The 8,203-nt window shown below is 34.0% G+C and overlaps 1 pseudogene; it reads right to left on the reverse strand.

The window, feature by feature from the left end:
* Positions 1 to 1,395: 1,395 nt before the first annotated feature.
* On the reverse strand, positions 1,396 to 3,413 carry LOC134251456 (uncharacterized; annotated as a pseudogene).
* Positions 3,414 to 8,203: the final 4,790 nt, after the last annotated feature.

Genomic DNA, 8,203 nt, shown 5'->3' on the forward strand with positions numbered 1-8,203 from the left:
TTCTAGCCCCCCCTCCCGTTACGAAATTTCTGGATCCGCCTCTGAATAAGAAAGGAAATAGGTAAACAAGGGGTACAGGAAGCCAACAAGTTTCAGATATATTAAAATATACATTATTCAAATTGTAAATTTAGAGTAAAATTCACATTATTAAAATCATGGAAAATAAAGCTTTTCTGGGGAAAAAATTTTTTGGTAAAATTATTCTTTTATTATAAAATTATGTGAGATTCGAACCCTAGAAAAGAAAATCCAGAGTATCATTTTCCTTGAAGACAAGTCCTGAACAATAGTGGCATTTGAATCATGTTTTTCATATGACTCTTGACTAAATGGAGTTTATTTTTCTCAAAATGGAATATTGTGTCACAAAACTATATAATAAAAGTGTATTTTTGAGCCAAGACCTACAGCAAAGTCTACGTTTTAAGGTAATTAATGGGTTTTGCTCCATGCTACTCAAAATGTGTATTTTTGCACATATTTCATAAGCATTTTACTCAGAATGTTCGCCCATCTTCTTTATAGTCTTTATGGTAAACATTACTTTACCTTTGCCTGAAAGATACATAATTAGTATTAGAAACCTCTTTTTTTCAATTATATTATTGTTATTTATTAAATATATATAAGTCAAAACTCTACAAAAATATTTTAAAAAAATAAAAACAATATTTACACAGTAGACAAATATTTAAATGAAAATATTAATTGTCCATATCTGCTCAAGTTCAATTTATTTCCCAAACTAAAATATTGGTACAGGGGGTACAATAAAACATATATACATTTGCTGCAAAACAGTGAAAACTATAATTATACAGCAAGTAATCAGGTTTAATCTATAAAAAATAGTTACAAAATTAAAAACCCATAATTAAACAACATAAAACTGTTAAATTTCAAAAACATTATTTAACGTACAGTTTTTTTTAAAGTACTAAAATAGAATTTTTCTTCTTTGTTGATTTTATCCGCTATTCTGGATCACTCTTGCACCAAAAACCACCAAGTATAGCAAACAACAGGAATAGTCCATCGAAAAATAAACGGCGAATTATTGTTTTTGTTCCCCCATGAAAATCCACCATCAACTCCCCCGAGTATTATATGTATTCGTTCTTAAAAAAAAATAATCTATGGAGCATCGAAAAAACATAAGACAGATTTGAAAAAAGATAACTTGAACCCTCTAGGTACAAACTCTAGGAATATGTCTGAATATTAATAATTTTTTTTCGAACATTGGCCTAATAACATCATTGTAATAATTCAGTATTAAGATAATAATACTAAAATAATTATATTTACTATAAAAAGCGTGATCCATTAGATGTATTTCCATTCTGACTATAGTCTCCACATTTTTGGAACCCAGCAGGAGCTTTAGGATACCTTGAAGGCGACTCGATAGAATCATTCCCATGCCATTGGTATTATGAAGATCAATGTGACAATGGAAGAACCAAGCGCCAGGGTTATTCGCTTTAAAACGAATAACCACGTATCCACCTGTCGGAATTATTATCGTGTCCTTCTCTGGAGGGTAGCTGGTTTTAGAGCCAGGGATGAACTATTCCATGTTTCATTTCGCCATTTAGCAGAATTGCAATAATTAGTTGTGTTAGATCTCGGCATTCATGTCTTCCGTTTCAGTTATAAATTTGGCCGTATTTTCATTGTATTCACCAAATCCCATTTTATAGACAAAGAAATAATGACCATGAAGATGAACTGGATGAACCATCCGCGCCCACTACCAATATTTGTAAGAACAAATTGATACACCTTTCCAAATTCAAGATTGACGGAATATGTGCAAAAACAAATAGAATCAATGGTAAAATGAGGGATTACAGATAGTTCTTTGATTATTACTTGACTCTGTGAGTATTGGTGCCAAAGGAAATACAAACGCATGTCCATTAACTGATCCGGGGGTATTTCCTGGCTCGCCAGGAAAAGCAAAGTTAAAAAAAAAGTCTCCGAGACAGAGCTACTTCGTCACTAGTCAGTTTGATTCATTACTGTTTGCTTCATCGTAACTAAGGCATTGTTGTTTTATTGGATGGGTAGTATTTGTAGGGACAATTAAATGTTATACACGGTTCCATACTGGTACAGTATTTTTGATTACTTGCTCTTGATGTGATATAGGAAGTTGATGAGCCTTCGTATTGAATTATTGCTTCTGCAGCATGATATTCATAAGTGTTGTTAGGTATTACTTCGATGCTTTCAGCTACCAACAAATATGACTTTATGGCCTTTCCTGTGTACAGGAAAAAATCATATCTCTCTCCAGGATGAATAATGAATGATTCAACAACAATTGGTTGACTATCTTTTCCAGTTCCTTTGACAATTTCAAAACCGTCAGATGCTACCACTGTAAGTTCTGGATGATCTTGTACAAAAACTCGGAAAGGATAAAGGGTAGCAGCACTTATTACTCGGAATCTGTACGTTTGCTGTGGTTTGACCTTATAGACCTCAAGCGGGGCACCATTATGTTGCAGGCTATTGTTATTCGGTGCTCGTGACCAGAACCTCCCTTTACCATTAATGAGTCCAGAATGGAAATGAAATCGACTGAAATTAGCACCGTCCACCGACTGAGTGGTACTCACTAAGTTGGTGTCATACCATTAAACTTGTAGACACCATTAAGCATGCGCTGATATAATGTTTCCGGTTCATCATTGTGGTTCCAGTCCTGTAGGAGAACCGTGAAGCCAATTTGTGGTTGAGGATAAAATTTGTGTCTGGGATAAATAATCAATCCCCCATATAACCCCATACTACGCTGGTCTCCAATATGAGCATGGTAAAAGCTGCTTCCGTGGGGACTGGCTGTGAATTTATAAGTAAATGTTTGTCCTGGCAAAATTGGACATTGACTTATAAAGCAACGCCATCTGAATGCGGAGTGCCTCGTTGATGCATACCATGCCAGTGTACAGTTGTTGTATCAGTATGCATTAGATTTCTTACATGGATTATCATTCTTTGACCTTCAAAAGCTTCTATGGTTGGTCCTGGAAACCTATCGTTAATAGCGATGACAAGCCGGGACTGATAGCCATCTGTCGTAATAACGTCACCAGTCACTGAATCAGGGAGATATGAACTTTCATTATATCGCCGAAGCCTGCCATTGGAAGGCACGACCATTATAGGATCTTTCAATGTCATCATAGTCAGTCTGTGTTCTATTGTTAGGGAACACTCGCAAACAGGATCAGTTTCTCTGCAGGTGTTTACCTTGCATGTTGGACCGTCTTCTGGACTTTTCCAGTATCCGTGAACCACGATATTAAGGAATAAGCACAAAGAAACACCCAGAAGGTAATTATAGCGATTCATGTTTTACTCCTTGGATTGCACGAACAATTCCTTGTAGGTTGACAATTTGATCTATGAATTAAAAAAAAACAACAGTTGAATACTAATAATGATATTGCATATAAACTTTTCCTGTCAATTTGTACGCGTTTAGATAAAAAAACTTCGAGAAGGAAACATTCAGCAATGATATTTTTTTTCAAGTCAATAGTGACAGAAAATGTCTTCAATTAAATCATAACAGGTAATAATTAGGGAATAACTATCTTCTAATTTGGTATTTGCCACCGTTAATGCTGATTTTTACCGGCGAGGCGTGAGCGGAGCCGGTAAAACTGATGTTTGCGACCGTTAAATCAGCATTAACGGTCGCAAATACCAAATTAAAAGACCAGGTATTCCCATTTCTAATGCAATCCATGCATTTTGTTTGTTTTGATGAATTTTGTTTCATGAAATACGTCACGGAGCATTGTGCTTTGCGTCGCTCTATTATGACGTCACAATGAAAAAGCTTTCACGCTCGTTAATGCTCGTTTTACTGCTTTAAACATCAGTGCATTAGCCAATCAAAAAGTGTTTTACAAAAAAATTGCGTTAGAATTTAATTTTAACACATGCAAAGTTTAGTTTATTTGTCATATATTATTATTTGTTTTCTAATAATGAAATATAGAAATAACAAAAAAGCATTCAACCTGAAAAGTCCATTTAACAATAGAAGTCAGGGGAAGAGCAAACACGAACCTCAGAAAATCAGAGATGGGATCAGGTGCCCTGGAGGAGTGAACATCCCATGCTGACTGGTTACACCCACCGTGTGCTCCTTGTCATGATTGAGAAATAATGGAAAAATCAGTTGACAATTCAGTGTGTAAATAATGACCTAACAATAAGTATGAAAACCGTCAGTCAATATACATGTACTAGTAATATTTCCTATCTAGCTTGTAACACGAGCATTGATTGGTTACAAAGTCGGGTGTAAATATCCGTGCACCCGACTTGAGCCGGGTGTAAATAAAACGTGACGTCACAATGCATACATTCTCTATGATAAAAGCCAAATAACATGACGTCACGATGCACTATAGTACGTAGTTATCTAATCGATAGATTGAGACACATTCTGGATGTTTACAACGCATTTTGATGGGTACAAAGGAAATAAATTCGTTATCCAGGTTCAATCAAGGGTGTACGGGGATACCGGGTTTTATTCCATACACGGATACATGTATGGAATAAAACCCGGGTAAATCCTCGTACACCCTTGATTGAACCTGGATAACTATCTATTTTATCCCATGTTTACCCCTTTATCCCGTGGATATAGCTCATGGGATATCGTTTTCGTATCCCACACTTATGACGTCACAATGGTTTTAGCGTTAGCGTGATGAAGTGAAATATAGCGGAGTCCTATATAAAAAAGTGTAAAACATCGGTTGTGAAGTATTAAACATGGGATAAAAAGAATCTCCCATGATTTGTAGTTGGATATGATTTTTAGCCGGGCTTATTGCTCAAAGAGCAATTGCCGGCTTATGTGATCCTGTTCAAGGCAGGATGTTGACCCCATAGTCGCCATTTTAAAGTTACGTGCAAAAATATAATTCTTACTCTCAACCGCTTTTGAGATAATACAAACGCTAAATAAAGCAACAAAAATAAACGAAGTGTTATCTATATAAAATAAACATTAGTAGTAATGACTTTGAAAACTTCATAAGTCAAAGAAACATAATTCATTAGCGTAAGAATTTTTGATAATCATTGTTACCGTAGTTCTCTACACATACGAGGTAAAGCAGGAGAGGGAACCAGACTGGCCTGTTTGTTTACATTCAGCTGCGGTACCAGATTAATTCTGATTCTGACAAAATCGGACCGTGGTATCAGGATTGAAAAACTCAATGTCAGTGTCTTATCATTTATATTGATAGTTTTAAAATAATTTTTTCATCAGAATATAAACGTGATTCATGTCAGAAATCCATTCTACTCTGTAAATGAGCCCGGCTCTCTGTACTTCTGAGTACTTTGATTATCCAACTCGTTATGTGTTTTTATCCCCTCGCCAAAGCTCGGGGATAAAAATCACACAACTCGTTGGATAAAAATCATATCCAACTACAAACCATGGGAGATCCTATATATACGCCCACTATGGACTTGCCTCTAAGCTAAGGTATGATGAACCAAATTCATATGCTATCAATTTAAAAAGCGATATTGTAGATATTTAAGGTGGGATTCTTCTCAAATTTCTTGTATTTAAAAATTAATGAAATTTTCACAGAATCAAGAAGACAATTCACTAAGTGATGTGATCAGTGAAATTAAATTTGACCGTTGTTTATTAGAAACAAGGTCAGGTCAAAGTCAATACCTTTTCCTGGATAATACTGATTAAAAACTTATTTTTGTCAATTATTCGATCCTTACTTGAATTGCAGAAGATTAAATGTTTTTCTTTTTGCATAAAAAGATACTACCATAAAGGGCATATATAAGATAATACCTAATTGAAATAGATAATTTAACTGAAATGGATATTGACTAACACAAATTTTCTCTTCTTTTCTAAGGATATATTAGTTATTTTTATATGCTTCTTATATTAATTTTTCTCACTTTCACATATGGGATAGTTGCCACATAAATATACAAATGATACCAAAACAAAAAGTTTTTATCGTTTACGAAGAGAGAAAAATACTTCTCATGGATTTTTGGCTCAAATCTGTACTCAGATTTGAAGCTTATAAAAGGTAACATAGTTCTACATGTAGTTTGTTTGAAAAATCATATTTATTTGATAAGTGTATATTTAGGAAATTACATTCCTTATTAATTAAACTACATTTGAAAAGTTCTTCAAGTCTTTGATTGTGTAAAAATCATAACTAAATTCACTGTTCTATAATAATTTTTAGAGACAGAAAAGAAGACATTTTCATTCACCACCATTCCGCCAAAAATATAGTGCCTGGTAGTTTTCGAACGCCGTTCAGCATTTCTATTTAAGGTTGTACAAAAATATAATCTTTTAAATCTCTTACACCTAATTACTTGTATATATACCGTATATACTCGCTTATATGTCGTTTTTTGGGGAGTTAAATTTTAGCCCACAAGTCTATGTCCGACTTATAGGCGAGTCATAAAAGGATTGGTATTTTTTCTGGTCAGCAAAACATTGTATTCTATAAACATGGTTATCGTTGAATAAAGTCTGGATATATCATATCATAATGGTATATGTATTCTACGATTAAATGTAAAAAGTAAAATATCGATTAAATTTAAAAAATATTGATTGAAATCAGGTTAAAACATCAGAACATTTGTTAGAAATTGTCATCTGATTCTGACAAAAAGTTGTACCGACTTATAGGCGGGTCAATGGCAAATCCCCGCAAATTAACCTAAAAAAATACAACCGACTTATAGGCGGACCGACTTATAGGCGAGTATATACGGTAAGGCATATAAAGAAATGTACCTTGAATGTTTTATCTAGTCAGAAATCATAGAAGAATCCTACCTTATGTTTAACGTGGTATAGATACCAGGTATTTTCTAACTATTTACAATAGGAATAAAATCCCCTGTAGGGTATCAATTCTTAGAAATGAGAGTTTGATCTGATAAGATTTTGTAAGTCCATCAGTTCACAAGTTTGATTTTCAGTTATTCCTGATTGAGTTTACCTGGTCCCTTAATTATTTATCATCCTCAAACATCACACCATTCAAACATTCGAAAATGCAAGGTCTGTAATCTTTTGTTCGTTTTTAAACATCCTACTTTACAAACATGTACATGTGTTTTACTTTCGTGTAGTGTAGATTACATAATCATAGAAAGCAATGTTAACAGGTTTAACACTGTACAAAGTGCAGCTTTGATGCACACTCATAAACCACAACATCACACGAGTGAATGCTTTAACTGATTTATTTTTGAAACCCTGATCTTACAAAACGAAAGTAAATTAATATGTCATAGGGTGAATTATACTTAATTTGTATTACTAATTATCATTCATATCATTTTCATATATTATGAAAAGGCATTCTATTATTATAGTAACGAGTGAATTCCGTTTGAACTACGGAAGAAACTAGTGCTAATTGTAACGGGAACCGTTACAGATGTTCCCCAAACGCTCCCCAACTCCCTTTTGGTGCCATATTCCCTGTAAGCTTCATTAAATAAGACAAACTGTGCAATTTTGAATTTAACAACATTTTCCCAAAAGGATACATTTTATATTCAAATTTTAGCGTTGCACCCAAGCGCTTGTGAAATGCATGTGCGTTATGACCAGATCATCTTGTCTACACTATCTATATATTTTGATATACTATATAATAAAGCATTCAGTCCAAAAGTAATAAAAAACACTCATTTAAGTGTATTTTTAATTTCACCTGTTCCCAATGCACGCACGTGCGTGCACGTGCATGATGACAATACCTTCTTGTAGGAGTTTTTTATATTCATCTATGTTCTAAATCCCATCCTGTTTGGTTGAAAAACAAGGGAGTTATAGTCATTTCAAGTTTCAGCCAATCAGATTGCAGCAAACATGCATCCCAGTGATTTCATGAATTTTTTTCTATACCATATTGTAGGATATCCTAATGCATGACCATGTTTTAAATTTCAAAGCATTTCGTCAAAAAACAAAGGAGATATAGCCATTTAAAGTTTCTGCCAATCAGATTGCAGCACACGTGCATGCGCGATATTTCTTGAAATGTTTTGTATATCATATTACATGATATCCTAATGTATGACTATGTTTTAAATTTCAAATTATTTCGTCAAGAAACAAAGGAGATATAGC

The sequence above is a fragment of the Saccostrea cucullata genome, unplaced genomic scaffold (genome assembly GCF_032062105.1).
Source record: "Saccostrea cucullata isolate Sc308-1 unplaced genomic scaffold, CSIRO_AGI_Scuc_v1 ctg19498, whole genome shotgun sequence".
NCBI lineage: Eukaryota > Metazoa > Mollusca > Bivalvia > Ostreida > Ostreidae > Saccostrea > Saccostrea cuccullata.